This window comes from Oxyura jamaicensis, chromosome 18 (assembly GCF_011077185.1).
Source record: "Oxyura jamaicensis isolate SHBP4307 breed ruddy duck chromosome 18, BPBGC_Ojam_1.0, whole genome shotgun sequence".
Classification (NCBI taxonomy): Eukaryota; Metazoa; Chordata; class Aves; order Anseriformes; family Anatidae; genus Oxyura; species Oxyura jamaicensis.
The window spans coordinates 10,690,090-10,709,878 of record NC_048910.1 but is presented as its reverse complement, the minus strand read 5'-3'; the positions used below and the strand labels follow the sequence as shown (position 1 = coordinate 10,709,878).

Here is a 19,789-nt window from a genome sequence, read left to right as displayed (position 1 = left end):
TTTCTTCATCCCAAAAATCACTGAACAGCAGTTACCATTAATCACTTTCAATAACTAATAGTCATGTGTTTAATTTTTTAACAAATATAACTGTTACAGAGCATTTGTCAGGGAAATCTGCAGATTCTTTTATAGCTAATATTTTGGATTTGAGTCCTTACTTTGTCTTTGGCTCATGACAAAATTTGAAATATTAAGTGAGATCTGAAATAATTGCCATGCTGGACCCTTTCTTGCAGGGCTAAATTCTGCCATATTGGGAACATTTGGTGCTACCTTATAATTCAAGATGTTAATACATGCTCACTTCAGGGTGTGTTGAACTCTTTCCCTGAAATATCAGAGTTCATAAACTCATAAAATCCTTTCTCTTTTGTCTAGCATCAAAATAGAAAATTCATTCGGCTTTTCTATTGAACTAAGAACAAGTTTAATGTGCTCTGTCATGGTGAAAGTGTTCTGTTGTGGATGAGATCCTGTCTGCAAAACACCACAGCATAAGAGGCAGTATTGTGGCCTGTACTGCATACACAGTACTTCACCCACAAAGGGGAAAAAGTCAGCCAAGCCTTAGCTAAGAATTGAAATCAAGCTGCAAGCAAAGCAAGTAAACCCTCTGCCATCCAGCACGGCACCCACTCATGCCTGACCAGTTGAAGTGTTTAATCTTGTTAGAGCTTCTTCAGTACAGAAGGTGGGGAAGGATGCTCAGTGCTAGAAATGGTAAATTCAGATTTGTCATTGTTGTGGTCAGCATCTGATGCTTTGCAGTTGGGAGCACAGTGAATTCTTCAGCACCTGAGTGACTGTGGGCACCCTGTCCCCATCATAGATGCCTTCATTCCTGAGAAGATATTTGAAAATATTTCACACTTGGAGCCTAGGATAGGAACTGCTCCTGTTCCACTTTCAGCACCTCTCTGATGTATGCATGTTGCCCTGAGGTAATCCTGAAGTTTGGCACTGGAGAGAATATTCCATGCTCAACCTCTAGGAATTGCCCATGGAGCCAATTTGCTCTCATTTTAAGGATATGTTTTCTGTGTAGCAAATCAGAACAGAATTGATTCTCCATAGCTTTTTGGCTTTTGTCCATGTGATTAAACAAACCAAATCCCAGAATGGCTAAGGTTAGAAGGGATGAAGGAGGAGACTCCACAGCCTCTCTGGGCAAACAGTTAAAGTGCTGTCACCTTCACAGTAAAGAAGTGCCCCCTCATATGAGGCTGGAACCTACTGTGCTTCAGTTTGTGCTTGTTGCCTCTTGTCCTATAGCTGGGAAAAACTGCTAAGAGACCGGCTCTGTCCTCTTGACACCCTCCCCTCAGGTATTTATATGCATTGATGAGGTCTTCCCTCAGTCTTTTTCATGCTAAACAGGCCACGTCCTCTCAGCCTGTCATCTTACAAGAGGTTCCCCAGTCCTCTAATAATCTTTGTAGCCTTCCTCTGGACTTGCTCCTGTTATTTTTTTGTCCCTCTTGTGCTGGGGAGCCCATATTTGCTCTGCAGTATAGAAACAAATGGCCAGTTTAGCAACATCACTGACAATACTTACAATACTGTAGCTTTTTCCATGCGAAGAGATGTTGATGCACCTCACTATGCAGGGCAATGATCCTGTGCTTCTCTGTTACATAAGGAACCAAGACATGTGGAGATGCAATTCTGCTCTGGCTTGTCTGCTGCTCTGGTCCATGGCCTTGGCTGTGTCACTGCTGCTGGGCTCATGTTTCACTTGGAGTTGCTTTGACTTTTTAGACTTATGCGTGTCTGTGTTACAGTGTGTTGGTGCTGGATCTCTGCAGTTAGGTGTTGCTGGAACAGGTGCCTCCGTATATTATTGTGCTGCTGTTATATAACATGGCAAAAATTGTTAGAGCAGCTGTCTGCTGCTTTCCCCAGCTCCTTCCAGTCTTTTCCTTCTGCTCTTGAGGATGATTTCTGAACTGGCAACTTTCTGGCTTGCCTTGGCCACTGACAGTGCTTGGCCCTGTTCTGACCTGAGGGTTAACCAGATCTAATTATTCACAACTGAGTCCAGGATCAGTCTACGACACATGATTTAAAGGCAGCTTTCAAAAGCATTTGTCTGCTTGAAGAATCCCAGAACACCAACATGCTTCTAATGCATGCTGTTGTTAAATAACATCCTAACAGAAGGCAAAGTCAGTAGAAAAATCTTCTGTAGTTATCGCTGCTTTGTGTTGTACTCTAGGTGTAATCACAAAGTAGGCCTTAATCTCCCATTATTTCATTGCAAATTATTTTGAATTAGTCTTGGAAAATCTGGCTTTATTAATGAACTTGAGGGAAATGCCTTTTTATGGCTGGGATTTAATAGGAAGCTGGGAAGTTCCAGAGCACCAAGAAAGCTGAAAGCCCCAGATGCCAGTAAACAGATGTTCCGTGTTGGTCAAGTACTGCCAGGCCAAGGCCATAATCCTTTATTAGTGATTTAAATTGTCTGTGGATCTCTAGCTTGCTGTGAATGTTAATTCAAAGAGCTTGTTTTCAGGAATTCTTTTCACGCTTTTCAGCTGGGGTTTGCTGCTGTTTGAAACCAGCACATGGGGATTTGGGAGCAGCAGCTGCAGCTCTGCACCCTTGGCCAGCTGAGACATTTACTGCTCCAGGTGGAGCTGTGAGCAGCAGGGGCTGCAGACACTTGTCCTCCAGGCTGATTGTGACTTCTGCTTCCCTTTTTGGCCAGGGAAGGAAAGAAGCAGCATGGTGCTTCCATTTCTCCTCCACCTCTGGTTCCCTAAGATCTTTTATATGCACAGACTTTCTTTATGCTTTTTGCCTTTATTTCTATTTGGAAGTTCATAGAAGTGAAATAGAAGCAGGCTTCTTGTATGTCTGGCCAAGTGAATTTGAATTCCTGATAGTTACATAACCAAAGGCTGGGATTTCTTTTGTGTACAGTCTGCAGGCAGCTGATTTCACCCTTTCCTTGTGATCAGCATGACTTTGACACTGATCCGGCTCATTTGGGTACTTCAAGGTGTGGTTTCAGGCTCTTACAGAATTAAGAACTATTGCTCAGGCAAGCATGTTGTGAAGGTAGGAGAACCTCCACACCTGACACCTACAGTTTCAGTCTGTTTAGAGCATGTACGTAGAATATAGTGGAATATTATGGGAGGTCAGTCAAAGCTTTCCTTCACCATTAATCCTGATTGCTGGGTATGCACTTAATGTCATCCCCTTTAATTTTTTTTATAAGTATTGGTACAGCAGAGTCCATTCAGGGCTAATTTTTCTACAAAATAGATAATGGAATCATTTTTTAACAAGTGAGTACTTCTTGTGAAAAAGGGTTCTTGCCTTTGAAAAAAAAGTTTGGGTGCTTTCCTTCTGTTAACTGCATCATTTTAAAAGGAGATATTAAAAAAAGGAGATATTAAATTAAAATTAATTAATATGCTTGTAATTTGAGTAGTTCTAGCTGCTGATAATCACTGGCCAAACTGTTTCTTCCCATCATTCCAATGACAGCTTTTTCTTCTCCCTCTTGAAAAATGTGGAAAGAGTACCTGGGAAGGAAAAAAAAACTCTGCAATGCATGCATGAGCAAAATCTAAGATTTCTAGGCAAATCTACTGAGTCATATGATGTAGATAATAGGGATCCATCTCCTGTGAAGTATATTTTATGGTAATAATGCTACAGGGGCAGATAGTGTCACTTCAGGAAAAGACAAGTGCATACGTTTTGCACAATTGGATTTTGTAAAAAGAAGAGTGAAGTTATGCTTGCTGCAGTCCATGCATGCATCTTTACCAGACATGCTGCAAGCAGCCCAGCTGTGGAAGCAAAACACCCAGCATAGGCTTAGTGATGGTACCCAGATATGTTGCTAAAAACAGCCAGGGATTAAGCTGGGGTCCTTTATCTCAAAGGCACCTCCAGAGCCTGGCTAAGGGCTGGATGAACAGTACTGATAACTCATGTCCAGTCTCTGATTCTTACTGTTTTTGTATTCCACTTCTATTTCAGTAATATTTTTTAATTATCTTTTATTTGCATTTTCTGAATGAATCTGAAACTCTTCTAGAATAGCTAAATAGTAATCTTTTCTGGAAGTTTATTGATTCTGTATGGGCCAAGATTCTCTGTCAGGTTTTACCTGAACAAGTTAGCTCTGATCAAGGCCAATCCGTTCTCTTCATCCTGTTCTAGCTTTAAATAATGGATTTGGAGATAAAGTAAATCATTAGCACAGATGTCTTCCTAGTTCCTTTCTGTTGGTGGGGTTATTTGCCTTTCCTGGTCAAGTTTCAGCAGGACTGGTGTTCATTTGTGATAAACAGGGAATTTACCGCCTCTGTTTTGTGCTGGAAATCCGGTGAGGTGTAATTTGTAATGACTGGGATTCCTGTATTTCCTGGGGTTGATTTGGCAGGAAACACCATCATTTACTGCCTCTTTGTGTTTATCTTTCTCTGAAAACCTGAATGAATGGACTGGAACATGAAAGTGCAAAATATGACTTAGGGATTAATAAACCAACTTTGTATTACTAATGTGCTGTATTCTTACCTGCGGTGTTCCCTTTCTTTAACTGCAAATTAATTATTAGTCTGTGAGGCTTTTTAGTGAAACGCTGTTTTTTCTTTTGGCTATAATGCAGGAAGCAGATAAGTCTGTCCTTCCAGCTGTTAGAGCTTTAGAAATTTATGAAACCTGATGTGTCCATTGCTTGTTATCTTAATGCTAACTTAAAGGTCATAGAAATCGAGGGGGACCTAGGGTAGTACAGTGAGAAGGGAAGCTAAGATGGATGGATTCTTCCTAAGTATTATGTCCAGGCAGACAAAGTTGTTAGCCAGTATCCCAGGGTGATACCCTATGGCCTGTGAGATCCTGCCAGTCACCATTCTGGCCTTACATAGAAAATAGATTTGGAAATGATGGATCAGGTAGGAAGGCCTTCCCCATCTCCATGTTCAATGGTTAAGTGTGACCTCAGTGCCTCGGCCAGGGCTGCCTGTCCCATTGCAGGACAAGTCACCTGTCCTTAGGTGAAACTTGCTTGCTCTTGAACTTTTGAATCTTTTCTGTAAACAATTTGGAAACTTTATTTGTAAACATTGCTGTTAGATCTGATTCTGAGTATGAAGGCTGACATAATAGGTGACTAGTTCACATCCCACTTCTTCCTGCTTCATCGTGATCTTGTTTTTAGTTTACCATCCCCATGGCAGTTACTGGAATGCTGAATGGCAGGGGATGTCCAGAGGTTCTCTAACTCTGTACAGTTAATTGAGAATATAATAAATTGCATCTGAAAATGTTCCATTAGGGAATCCTAATGGAACTATGAATGTCAGTGGGAAGAGGGAAAAGAATCTGTGCTGTGATGTAAGAAGCAGCAGTTGGCAGCAAAACCCTTCTGAGCAGGGGAAATCTAAGTAGGAGCCACTTATTAACCTTGCACTACTTTCTTGAATGTTTCCCAGAACATCTCCTTGGTGCTTCTGACTTGCTGCCAGGACACCAGCTGTGATCACTGTCCAGCCTCCTCTCCCTATGTGAAGTGTTACCATGATCCTCCCCAAACTACCCCCTGCCCTGGAGGCTGCCTGCTGGCAAGGCCTCTCTGCAATGACAGGCTCAGTTGAGAATTTCACTGCAATTAGAAGTTAAATAAATGCAAGCATATATAGTCATGCTCACGAACACGAGTGCATATGTGGAAATAATTCCTCCTTTGCACTTTATCTACCTGGAGTAAGCGGGTTTTGTCCTTTAGTAGTTTGAGAAATTTGTCACTGTTGTCAGCCTGCAGTAATGGCTCAAGACATCTTCAGCAGGTGGAGGCTGGGCAGCTTTATGGAAACTGGCAGGGTGAGGCAGGCTGATTCACACTAGCAAGTGGAACATAAATTTTAAGAGAATCTCTTCAAATAAAAACAGTGATTATTTTTTTTTTCCTTTTGGCCTATAAGACGAAAATGGAAGCATCGTTTCATGAAATTGTCATGAGGGCTTGCAAGTTTGTCTTTGTAGAAGTCTGCTCAAAACAATATATTTTTTTCTGCCTTTTCTCTCTAAATGTTGTACTCCTCTGGAGGCAACCTGCTGAGTAAGTGCTGTTATAAACTGTCCAGCACGTGAAGTTGTATTTGCAGAGATGATTCCACACTAAATATAGCCCATGAATTTCACCTTTGACTCCTGCTAACACCTTTGTATTTGAAAATCAGGCTGTTTAACTTCATGGGGGTGACACCTAGGGTCTCTGGTTCCAGGGTGATTACATGGTTGCAATAACCAGAGGGCTGAGTAACACTTTGTTCTAGCAACATTGTTAATATTAACAATAATTGCTCGTTCCTACGAAACTCTGAAGGCATCCATTTTCACCCTATAGCGATTCATTATCTGTGTAATACTGTTCTTGGGAACAACACAATAGGGAAGCTTCTATTTTCTTTTAATAGCAGATTTTACTTTACTAGAAGTTGTGATCACAGTCAAACTATGGGAGAGTCATCTTCCCTGCCAATGTTGGTGATATTTCTCTTCATGCACAGACAGCTTAATCATCTCACACTGCAAGAGATTAAATGCACCAGGAAGTGCCTCAATAGTTTATTTTCTTAACCTTTTCCCCTTTGTAGCCAAGCATTTTATTACAAATGTAGATTGCAAACCTTCTGTGAACACCAGCCCAGCCTCCTTGTAGCCTGCAGGTGTGCAAGGTCTCCTCCTGCCCCTGGGCTGAGTGCTGGAGCCTTGTACCAGTCTGCCTGGCATCTGGCAGCACGTGGGCATGCCTTGGGAGCAGTCTGGCATTGCACAGCTGATGTTGCACTGGGGCATGTCACCTGGATAGAGAAATGACAGCAGAATCCAGGCTAGACAGCTAATTTCTAGATATCAGAAAGATGATTAATTTTTATGTAGGTCCTGCCTCTAGGAAGGCACCTCCAGAGGACAAGTCAGTCTCTTCTGTGTGGTTATAGATCCAGGCGTTCTGATTAAATTTTTTTTTTTTTTTTTTAATATTAAATCTCTTCTGAAAGGACCAGAAAGATAGAGCTATTTGCATAGCTGTTTGCCACGGGAACAGTTTAGGACTCATTTTCAACATGAACTTCAGCTTATGGCCTGGAAAATGATGTATACTGCATGCCAAGAAGCTTGTGGAAGACTCATGAAGCTGAGGTGGTGTGGAATAAGCCATGAATTTTACTTGTAATGGACAGGTCAGGTAGTGATGACTATCATCCCTTTTGTTTTCTTTAAGCTGTGGCCAGGGAACAGGGCAAGAGCTGAAATTGATAAATCTTCTTTGATGGAACCTGATGCAAAGAAAAAGGGCTAAGTAGCAGATGTATGTACAAGACCTCCGTCATGGCTGTATTAGAGATTAATAAATCAGTAATTAGATCACTAGTGATACTGAGGTAAAAGCCAGAGAATGTTAAAACAAATCAAAAACTTTACCTCCTTCTGAAATTAGCAGAGGCTTTATGTCCCCTAGCCTACTCTAACAACTCCTACCAGCCTGGCAGCCAATATTCTCTCTTGCAGTAGGAATGCTTATGGGCACCCCTTTTCAGTGTTGAGTTAGTAAATGTGCAAATAAAAATAGTAATTATTAAACTCCTGTGCTTCAACCACTGATTTGAAGTCAACTGATTCTGACAATTAAAGTAATTATTTGGCTTACGCAGTCCCTTCTACTTCCAACTCTTATTCAGTCCTTGATGGTATCAAATAATTTCCTGAATGAAACAGCAATTCTGCCTCAATAAAATATTTATGGTTGTGTCAAGTGTTTCCTGACTTCTGCTTTGAGTTTGCTTTTGCTTATTTGAGATTTGTGTTTCTCTGTTGCTCTGGGATGAAGGAACGAAAGCCCCACTTGTTAATGACAGACATGAGCTACTTAATTTGAGGTGTCTGAAATGGCCTTTTAGTTACCTTTAGCTCTCTTCCTCAGGCAATGTCTGTTTGAAAGAGCTAATTCGCAATAGTTCATTTTCCTAGTAAATGAACCTTCTAAGAAATTCTAAAAAAAGGGGGGGGGGGGAGGGGGCAGATAAACAGATTTAAAATGAGTATAAGGTTTTTTTGTTTGTTTGTTTGTTTTTTTTTGTTTTTACCAAAAGCCTTGATTCTCTTACCAAGTTACAGGTAATCTCTCCCCTTCCTCCAGATGAAATGAAGTTATAGCTGTGGATTTTTCTTAACCAAACAAGTCCACTGAACTATAATAACTCAGGATATAAACGTGAAATCTGAGATGGCCAGAGCTGTTTCTTTGGGTTTTATTATTATTAATTTAATAACAGGCTTGTGGCCAACTGGCATTCATGAATTTTGTTGTTGTTTATGAAGACTAAAACAGAACTGAGCCCTCAATAGATGTTTTCTTAATGCTTCTTTCATAACTGATGCAAGACAAGGTGACTAAATCTAATATGCCATAAAAGTTAAGCTCAGCCAGCAGATGCTTATTTTCCATTTTGTTGTTTACCTGTCAGAATAGGACTCCAAATAGGAAGCAGCTTGTACTGCTGTCTTTGGGGAGGCTGCATATTCCTTTCCAAGTAGTTTCTGATTTGGTTTGGAATATAAATTTGACTAAATGCAGCATCACAGCTGTTATTACTGCTTTGTTTTTTTAATCTTGCTACCTCATTAGAAGCTTACTGAGAATCTTCAATGGGTAGTAGTTGTTTCCTCTGTAACTTGAGGAAAACTTCAGGAAGGGGGTAGGAATGGGTAAGAAACTTTGGGGAATTATTTTCCTTTCAGAGCATCCTGCTTTTGTGCAGGAATACATAGTGAAAGCTGCAAATCAGGAGATTTTTTTTTCTGGAACTGGCAGAAATTTCTGCTGTGCTAGCTGGGGAGATGAGGTGGTAATGCCTTGTGGTGCTGGATGTGTTACATCCAGGTTTGTCTTACAGCAGTGCAGCCCTGTGGCTTGATGAGCCTAACCAATAGAAATTTGAAGGAAGGAGACAAATGGCATTGTGTGCTCAGAAAATCTTATTGCATTTCCCCATTGTGATGACTGAATTTGGTGTAAATGAGTCTCCAAGGTTTGTGTTCAATTTCCCTAATGGACAGATATCCTTTCCTTATCTGTGACTTGAGGTTTGTATAGCATTTCACATTTCGGGCTGTTGTCTCATCTTTTTTTTTCTTTTTAGCCTTGATTAACTGTTACAATCAGGTGTATGTCTGCCCTTGCTGAATTAAGGCAGTCGTGTTTACAAAGCTGTGATTCCTGGAAGGGTCTGGCAGCAGTTCTGATTTTTTTTTTTTTCTCTTCTATCAGATGTGTAGAGCCTGACTTCTCTCCTTTTTGTATCACATAGATAATTCATATCACAGTTTTGTTCTTGCCTTGGATTTGGGTGTGAAAAGAAGCCTCCTGCACCTTTTGATTTTGGACAGTGAGTCTGGACAGGATTTCTCTTATCTAAGCAGTGTGCCCTGGCCACTTACTTCATCCAAAATGCATGAGCAGAACTGAAGCCCACCAAAGGCATTAACTTGTAAGTGTATTTCGGCAAGGTCAATTTAGCTACCAAGGTATCTCTTATCTTTCCTAGAAAAGAAAACTAAATAAAACCACCCTTTTCTTCCCCCTGCATCTACAGGAGGAGCAAGGCACTTTTGAAGAAAAATAATTTTTGGTGATTACACTTCATGTAACTTGGTTTAAGGATTCTGGTTGCCACCAGTCCTGCACTGGAAAATTCCCAAGGGTGGCTATGTAAGAGGAAGCTCAACTGTTAAACTGCCATGACATGAGGGATGGCTCAAAAATTAAACTCACAAGCCTATGGAGCTTTATTTGGTTTGAGTTGTGCTGCAGCTATGAAGGCTCAGAGAAGTCAAATGGCAGAGGGGAAGGATAAACCCAGCTCCACCGTCGCAGTTTCCAGTTTCAAGTATCTGGCTTCCTGTCTTGTAAAGTGTTGTAAACATCTGGGTTACTTGTTAAACTGGGATGAAATCAAGTAGTGGTGAAGTGGAAGGATGTCACGATTGTGCCTGACCCAGATGCTAGATGGTTGGACAATGGGCAGCAGTGTATGCCTCTGCCTTATAGCGGTGGTGGTTGGCAAGCAGGCTTTTGCTCTTGCTCTTTCTGAGCCTGAGCAGCAGGTTACAGCTGGAACTTCTTTGTTGAGCTGTCTTTAAAAAAAAGTTAGCCATATGAATAATATACAGGGGAGATGAAACAAAATGCAATGCATTTACCACTATTTTTTCTCATTCTTGCTTTCCCAAATTTTACTCTGACTAGCACATGAAGCTTTATCACAGTCCATAAATTTTCCATGGATTGTAATTCTTTCACTCCTCCAGATTGCTTATCTGTTGTCACCTTTTCCCTCCACCCTCTCAATCTCAGTTTTGTCTCCCTCTTTGTTGTTTTTTCCTCCTATTCTGAGCAATCCCACCATCCATGGTTTGTTTTCATTGCAGCCTACAGAATTGGTTTCTTGCTTGGGCAAATTAATATTTGCTGACATGTGTGATTCTCTTCCAAGGAGCTCATTGGTCTGGGCAAGAGTGCTTGCATTTAGCTCCCTTTATTGTGCTTGAAGTCTCTTCTAGCTGCCTTTTATTTTATTAGTTTAAATTTTAATAAAAATGAAAGATAAATAGGAATCCAGCCATGTATCTTCTAAAGCAATTTTCTTGCTGATAGTTCAGTACTGAACAGTATTCAAACTTTGGCTTATTTTTCTACATTAATCCCAAAATGGCAAAGAGTTTTGGCTCTGTACAGTATCTTAGCAGGCAGCTGGAGGCCAGTGCAAGTATGCAATGCCTGAGTCATGGTACCATTCTTGCTTTCATAGGTGGAATTATGATTATTTTTATTGGGAGCATGACTGATTATTTACCTCCACTTTGGGTTATTAAATGCAGTGCAGCTGTCTTGTTCTCGCTGAACAAACAAAAAGGCAGCAACTGTCCCAAAGAGCTTAGGAGCTGAAAATAATGCCAAGGTGACAGATGGCTGTGGGCAGATGTGGGAGCAGACAGACACAAGTTCAGATGCTCTTCTTAGAGTAATTCTCCAGCAATACACACTTTCTCTTTGAGAGAGCAGAAGATGTGGTACCAAGCCAGCAACTGTGGCAAATTCAAAATGCATGTAGCATAAGGGATTTTCTTTTTCTTTGTAGCTGTGTGTTTCTTATAACAGGAGCCAAAATACCTGCTGCTGCCTCCTGAATGTAATCTCAGGCAAACAGACACTTGATGCACTGTGTCTGCTGAAAGGGTCTGTGAGAGTAAATATTAGTATGAGGTAAGAAATACAAACTGAAACTCAGTCTGGATGGGGAAAAAGCAGTGAAGCACCTGCTCACGTGGGACACTGAAAACTGAAGGCCTGATCCTGCAAGCCTGGCTTGCCTGGGGCCAGGTTTCAGCAGATGCCCTTGGATTCAGTGGGATTTTGTGGGGCTATCACTTTGGCTTTAAATTCAGGGAAAGGTGTAAGTGTTTCTACTGTGACCACTGTCAGCTCAATGAACACACACCACTGGAGCTGCTCAATGCTTTATCAGGGAGGGACATTGGAGTCTTTTGGTACCAGGGGGCTCATAAATTTAGGGAGTGTTACAGCAAAAAAACACCTGTCTGTACAGGATATAATACAGATGTGAGGTAATTTTCCTACTTGCATATCTCTGGGAGTTAACTCTTTCCTATATGCACAAGAAGGCAGTGGAAAAGGTGCCATCGTCTTGTGACTGTGGAGGGTAATGCCTATGTTATGCGATCTTTAAGTAATTCCCATTGCAATGGGGGGGGGGGGGAAGTTTTAAATATTACACTGCAAATTTTCAAATGCATCACCAAGAGAAAGCTGTTGCTTCTCCTGCCTATCGCTCTGTGCCAGGAGACCAGTTTGTCTGGACTCTGAGATAAGTATCAAATGTTTTTTCATAGTCGTTGTCTTGCACGGTATGTCTGCAGACACACAGGTATTTGAAGCTTGATCCTGCTCTAGGCTGAGGTAATGCTTATCAAAAATTGTAAGGGGGCATTGGGGGATCTTGGTTGACTTCAGTGAGCAGAGGGGCTGCCTTTTAAAACCAGATGCTGGCTCTTCTGCCAGTCACACCACTGGCTGGCATTAAAGAGCTCAGAGGGTAACCTGGCAGGGATGTTTCCTCTGCCACTATGGGGATGGTGAGTGCCCCATGAAACAGTGGTGTTTTAGTTTTGATAGACAAAGGGGGAGAATGGTGAATTTCCTCAGCCAGTAATGGCTCTTTGGAAGCTGAACAATATTTTCCAGTAAACAATTCTAATCTTTAAACATTAAAAAGTTAAACAATGTAAGGCCAGGTTTTGGAGAATCTGAATCTTCCATTTATCTAAAAAAAAATGTAACATAATGTATCCAGACATATTTCTAATAATATTCCTTTTGAACAGTGTACGATGTGTTCTGTTTGAAATACCTGGGAACATCAAATTGGGTCCTTTGAGTCTCATAAAAATGCAACTGATTAAAATGGTGATCTAAGAGAACACCATTAGCAAAAAACATAGCTTTGATAAAGCAAAAGAGGCATTTGGCTTTAATGGTAATTGCAAAACCAGCCTCCTATTAAAAACATTTCTATCTAAATTGTCAGAATTTACTTTGTAGTATGCTGAATAAAATAATTAGAAATGTCTCTACAGTGCTGGGCTTTTTGTTATGGGAAAGCATATTGATTTGCTGCCGGGTTCCAGTTAACAGAAATCAGCAAATCATGCCACTATCATTGCATTAGAAATCTTGTATTAATATTTTCTAATTAGGACCAATCAGAAGTAGTACCATCATTAGTCAGATAAACAACCTACTTATTTAAATAAGGACTGTGACTTCTGGACACTTGGAGAAAATGCAAAGCCTGGAAACTGATGTGAAACTTCCACTGAGTGTGCATATAAATATGTAAAGGTACAGCCTTCTGGTTTGGCCCTTTTGCATTGAAACTTTTGCTCTCTTGGACTTCATACTGACCATTTGTGCACTCCATTTCCTTTTTCATTTAAAGAAAAGTGGGGAACAATGGGGTCCCTGAAGTATTTCAGATTATTTGGCTTGAATATGTGACTTAAAAAATCCTGAACTAAATTCTCTTCAGTGCTAGTAATCTTTTCCTCCAGAATTTCTACCTCATTTTCAGTTTCAGAGCAGGATGGAGAAGGCACTTGGCAGAGCTGTGAGCTTCAAAATAAGTCCTAGAGCCTCAAAGAACTGGTGTAAAAGGCAGTGACCTCATGTCCATGCCAAGGCAGGTGGTATGAAATCCTTTGTATTTCTCCCTCAATGTGGTCATTTTTTTTTGTAATTATCATTGTATGGATACAATTTGTAATTATCATGTTATGGATAGGTTAAGGCCTCTACTTTTGAGTAAAGCCTCTTGTCCTGAACCACTTCCATGGGGTGAGGCTGATCGCTGCACCCTCTCCTTGGATGCTGATTGCTTGGTGACAATGTGGGGAGGAGAAAAGATCAACTGCTGAGCTTCAGTTGCCTGTAGGATGCCAGAGGATGATGAGGCACTGCTTGTTCCCCTTGCAGAGGCTAAATTTGACCTGGTGTACTACGAAGATGCTTTGAGAACCTCAAGGACTAAGTTCCTGATGGGTGGCATGTAGCTGGCCAGTCTGGGGTGGTGATTTCTGCTCTGTCTTCCCCAAGTCACTCAACAAGCAGGTGCCTTTGTCCTGGCTGGGCATCTTTGAAGATGAAAAGCTATGTTTTCAGCATCCTATTTTACTGCTGTTTTTACAGAAGCCCATCCAAAGACAAATTGAGCCAATAAAGGCTCCATTTCTTTTAAAGTAGATATATAGGGAGCAGAAAATGAGCTTTTATGGAAACTAAAAACCTTTTGTATTTTCCTGGGTACCCAATACCAGAGGGAAGGAAGTAGCTGTGTGACACTTGAGAGAGCGTGGCTTCAGCAGGCCTCCTTTCTGTCAGAGGAATTGGTCTTTTACTTATCCATACAGTAAGTATTAATCCAACCTCTCAGCAAGACACTGCTGTGGTTTTGACTAGTCCCCAGTAACTTCAGAAATAAAACAGTCTGTTTGGCACAAAAATCACATCTGCCAGCTCCTTTTGACAGATCACAATACAGTAAGTAAATTCCCCATGGTCAGTAATGCTGCCGTGTCAGATGTGTGCGATTCCAGCAACTTTGTCTTTGTTAAGTTTCCTGAAGAAATTGGACTTCGTAGCTGCAGAGCAAAAAAGAATCTCTTTTTAGTGCTTTTTCACACCTGTTTGTCATGTTTGGGGACTTAATTTTCAGTTGCTTGTTTTTCTAGTGGGAGGTGGGAGAGAGCAGAGGGGAGCAAGAAAATGAATCCAATTTGGCAAGCTTATTTTCTTTCTATCCTGCAGCCAAAGCAGGAAGGAAATGTCTTGCAGTTGGCTGCTGTCCTTTCTGGATGTGTCTTACTGTTTAAAGTAAAATGTGATGACTTTGGCCACCCAGGGTTCCATGCCAAAGCTGAGGGTCTCACTGCGAGGCAAAAACAGGTGTGATATGGTGATGTTTTCAAGGAGATGAAGGGATGAGAGGATGAGTTTTCTGCTAACTGAATATCATATTCTGAATGACAGAGGTCTGGAAAATGTGTATCGTGGGGTGATTGAGGATTTAGTGAGATTACCATTAATCTTCATCAGTCAATAAAAAAAAGAATAGATCCTTTCTTAGAAATACAATGACATGTAGTATGTTTGCTAGAGCTGGAAAACTGGCACAGTGCATTTCATGTCATAATATTTAAATCCTCATAAGTTTAGGCACTAAAGTTTATCTGCTTTGTGCTAGTGCATCCATAACTAAATGCATTCTTCTGTAATGCTCTGAAACTTCCTATCTGAAGGCTCAAACTCCTCTGACAAAAATAAGCATTGTTCTGCAGAGATGCTCTTAGGTTCTTTTTCTCATTGAAAAAGAGAACTTCAAATACAAGCTTTATTCTGATAATGAGTTGTTGGCTTATTCTTTTGTCACCACTTTTTACCTGTGTTTTAAGTAAGAAAAATCCAAAAATATCAGGAGAGGTCCCACTTGTACTCTTTTTTGAGAGCTAGAAGATGCTGGATGTGGTCTAGCACTGAGGATGCTGAACGAGGCTGGAGAGACCTAGGTTAAATTTCTTATTCTGTCAGCACTTTGAGGTCTCTAGAAGCAAAAATGTTATGCTAGAGCTAGGCAATAACAATTTGTCTCCATCTCAAATCCCCACTTCAAAATTGGAAAAAATTACTTCCATATCTTACAACATTTTTTAATACAATAGAGGTTGGAAGGTTATAAATTAGTTTGCTGTGGATGTATGGGACCTCTAGGATAAAACAATTAGAAATCCCTGCAGAACTAGCAAGTACCATAACAAAACCTTGGCTGCTTTTATGGTGACAAATAATCAAAAGAATCATTCACGTGAATGTTGCTGATCACAGTCTGCGTGGCTGTGGAAATCAGTTCTAATACGTGCACGGGTTAAGGTGTTTATGTAGAACCTACTGATGTGCCACAGAAGGAATGTTCTCTATTAGATCAGATGAAGAACAGTCATGCACATGGATTTAGTGTGCGGGCCTCAAAGAACAGGCAGAGTTTCTTCACAGAAAAGGGAAGAGTCGTATCAAACAAAGCTCATGCTGACTCAGAGGAAAATTACCTCAGTCAAGCAAACCCTAAGCCTGTGGGGCTTTGCTTGTGAGAAGAGTCCCATCACAGTTTGTAAGCTGTCTTGAGACTGAAAGTGTGCTGTAAGCCATTTGGTTTGGTGTTGAGAACGATGCCCCATTCCTTTGAAATGAGCAGGTGTGCCCAGTCATACTCTGACAACATTGATAGCTTTCAGGGCAGTATCTTGAAGCCTAGAATCTGAATCTCAAATGTAACTTGCATGTAAGCTTATGGTATAATCTTAAAATTTTGCATTCCTGTATCACTTCTGTGATAATAGTCCTTGGGATGACAAACGTGAGCCCAGGCACAGCCTGCAGTCTGACTGTAAAATGAGGCAGGGTGGGTGCAGGAAAGGGAGCAGAGTCACGTATGCATCCTCCTTCATGTGCTCACCAAGGCCATAGGGGTTTCAAAAAAAAATAAATAAAAAAGTGAACCCCTCAAACTGCAGGATGTAGTTACAGACAAGGTGCGTCTCTTGGGGTTATTCTTTCATAACAGACTTTGAATGGTATCTATTCTTTCAAGTTTGACTAAGGAATGCAACACTTGGATTTGTCAACCTTTTGCTTAGGTGACAAACTTCAGCTTCCGTGCTTTGGAGTAGATGCTCTGGTCTTGTGGATATATCTTTCGTATTTTTCTGGTACTTCAATTCAGGAATTGTGCTGTTCTGGTAAATGTCAACTATTTTTTCAGTCACAAAAGTTTGTTGATGAGTATTCCATAATAAATCATTCTCTAAACAACCGAATACCCTGTCTGGAGACTGGCTGCTACAAGCAATTTGAGCAGCATTTGGCACCAGAATTTTGTGAAATTGTCAGTTCCCACCTTCTTGAGTGTTCACAAAAGTTTGCAAAGTTAGAGAGTGACACTTCTTGTTTTTCAGCCAGCAAAAGAAGCTATTCTGTGGCTAAAAAGATAAATTTAGTGTGAGCAAAATCTTATGGTATTAGTGATTTGCCACACATGGAAATACATTAAATGGTGATGTTATTTTCACCTTACTAGAAAATCCATCTGTCTTCAGTCCCATTAAAAAAAGAAATCAGATGGAAATGCTATAGAGAACAACAATTCGTCCAGGAAAATGTCAGCAAATCTGTTACCTTCCTTATTACTGTCATGTAAATACTGATCAATTCAGGATTTATATAGTAAAAAATAAAAAGTATATGGAAAGAAAATGAGAGAATTGCAAACCTTATGTTTCCTATTTTGCCACAATCTGATGAATACTTGTGATCCATGCTACTAGAAGAAAAACCTTCACTCTTTAGCTGCAATTCTGCTCATAGAAATTTCTATGGCTTCAGTAAGTTTAGCTGAAATATTTGAGCTTACATCAGCTCAAGACTTGCCGTTAACTTTGTGCAAGTGTGTATACACTCACAATAACCTACTTGTATCCTACTTGTATAAATGGCTGCAAATAAACATTCATTGTTTGGCTGCCTATTTTTCATTGGACTTGCCTGTGGTGCTGCAAAATTCAGGAATGTGTTGAGAGATTTTTTTTTTTTGATCCTGAAACCTTATAGATGCAGCTGAAACGCCCCCATACACTTGAAGAAATGCTAGAGACCTAAGGATGAGCTGTTTTCTGCTGGGTGTGTAAAGCTTGCCATCTGTCTGGCCTGAGGTACAGTGCAAAGTGCATTAGTGTAAATGTGTATCTGCTGACTCCTCAGCTTTACAAATGATTTCTGGTGTTGATGCTGGTTTTTCTCCCTTGCAATCACAGCTGCATACCACTCCATTGTCACAGATGCTTTTTTGGCAATTAAGCAAGCTGTTACTGCTCACAGCAAGTCCTGGCTTCCCAGTTTTATTTGGAAACCTTTACCTTAAAAGTGGTTAATTGGCTTCTTTAAATCCCTGTGGGTTGGTTTTTTTTCAAGTTTTCTAATTTACATTGCCATGACTGGGCAGCAATAAATCAAAGCCCAGCTGCAGCTACTGATCTCCTATAACCCTTTTTTTCTCTTAGTTGTAATTTCAACTATAAGCTCAACAATAAGCCCATCTCTTAATCTCAGCATGAACAAATGGAAAATGGTCAAATGACGCACAATTTTAAGCTTCTTGCTGTATAAATTAGACAGAGTGCGTCAGTTCACTGGAATACTCTGACCTTTTCTCCTTAAAAATATTGGGGAGGGGGAAGATCTGGGTTGAGCTCTAGGTTAAGTCTTCTATATTTACAGTGCACAACTGCCTAAGCATAAAGTACCAATGTGTACAGAAGCTGGTGCTTAAAATATATGGGGAAATGGAAGCCAGGGCATATAGAGAAGAAGAGTGCCAATAAAAGCCGGCCTGTTACTAGCTTTCAGCAGCTAAATTTACTATAGTATTTGTATAGGATAGTATTTCCTATCCTAAGTTTAGGGAATAGGGATATGCCAACTACCTGAGGGATTTAAAACTGAATTCCTAATCATTTTCATCAGAGCATTGTCCTCCTTTATTTCAGCTGCGATGTGGTGAGCCAAATTTGGCCCTGGTTCCCCCCGATGCAGGAGGCTGCCGAAGCCAAGCGAAGGCAGAGCTTGGCTGCGTGTGCTGCGGGAAGGGAAGCCAGGAGCGGCGCTGACATGTGGCCATGGGAGCCTGTCGGCACCCCCTGCTCACCACAACCAACGCTCGAGCAAGTCCATTGCACTGCTGCGGGACAGCTCGAGCATTAATCTTGCTCAATGCAACCCATGGCTGTAATTGTGGAGCCAAGTGAGGTTACAAATGGATCTACTGCAAAAATCCCGTTGTTTTGGCAGCCTTACGGGGATGGGTTTCTTGCCATCAGTGCTTATATTGTTACTGCTGTTCGGTTATATCGGTTAGGTTTGGTTTCAAATTGCCTGCTGCCATAATGGTGATCGAGTCATACAGAGCACCCCAAGGTGCTTCATAAACTCAGCAGGTGGGTGATTTTTTTGTGTATGGGCATAGTTCTCTATATGCAATAGACAACATTTGGAAAGGATTTATAATTGCATGTCACCTGATGTTCAATTTAAAAGAATTATGGCTATAAAAGAAGCTTTTTCAGAGTTTCCAGACAAAGATTCACATTATGTACTCATTACTTTTTAGAGAAAGCCTGTCTTGCAAAGTAAGTGCAACCAGTGCTTATTTGCTGTTCTGTTCTCAGCAGTTTCTGTGCCAGCCCTGCGGGGCCAAGCTCTGAGCTGGCCAGTGGGTTGTTTCTTGCTGTCCTTTGCTTCAGTATGGCTGTAGGTGTTTATGTGGAATTAGTTGCTTCACTACTAGTGTATGCTTTTCTTGGCCTAAAAGAAAAAGTTCAGAAATATGGAGAGATAAGGGAAAGGGATGAGAAAACAGGACCTGACTTCAAGGACAAGGCTCGATTTTTACCTTTCAGGGCTATCCACAACCTGAGGTGTGTGAGCTGAAACTACCAGAAAATGCAATTCTTTCAAAGCATTTTATATCTGTTAAGTTCTCAGTATTTCTCTTAGATAAGGAATCACTTGGTAAGATTGAAATGAAGCTGCCAGTGAAAGGCTTTTACACCTGATCCCAGTCAGTCCAGCAATGGTGGTTTGTGATGTTAACAGCTCCTCCACCAAGGCTGTTCTGGCTCGTTTCTGCAGGACAGTGCCCCTTCAAATATCCATGTGCCTATGCCCGATGTGTTCTTGGTCACTGACCAAGAGGATATAGAGGCACAGCTGTGCTGTGGCCCCAGTGTTGCTTATTTCAGTGAAACCAGGAGAATGGTTTCCAAAAAGCCAAGAAAGCTGGGGCTGTCACCACTGGCCACCTTCTCCCCAGCAGCAAGGACTTGCTGTGGGATGTGTTAATGTAAGGCCGGGCACTTTGCAGATTTTAAATGAGTTTCTAAAAGTTAAATTCACAGCAAGCAAAACTGCTGGAAAATGCATTGGGAAAGGGGGAAAACTGATGGAAAAGCTCCAAGTGGGGCTCTAGATTATTAAAGATGCAGGATTGCTATGAGGGAAACTTCTCAAACTACTTCTCAAACTAAATCCAGCATGTACTTCTGGGAGTGAAGTGCCCATGTGTACTTGGGGTCC

The 19,789-nt window shown here is 41.0% G+C and overlaps 1 long non-coding RNA gene across 1 annotated transcript in view; it reads left to right on the top strand.

Moving 5' to 3' along the window:
• The first annotated feature begins 237 nt into the window (after positions 1-237).
• LOC118176027 overlaps positions 238-19,789 on the top strand; it is a 39,933-nt gene continuing 20,381 nt past the window's right edge. Inside the window, exon 1 of the long non-coding RNA XR_004755253.1 lies at positions 238-313. This is a non-coding gene — a long non-coding RNA (uncharacterized LOC118176027). The remainder of the gene's footprint in view (positions 314-19,789) is intronic.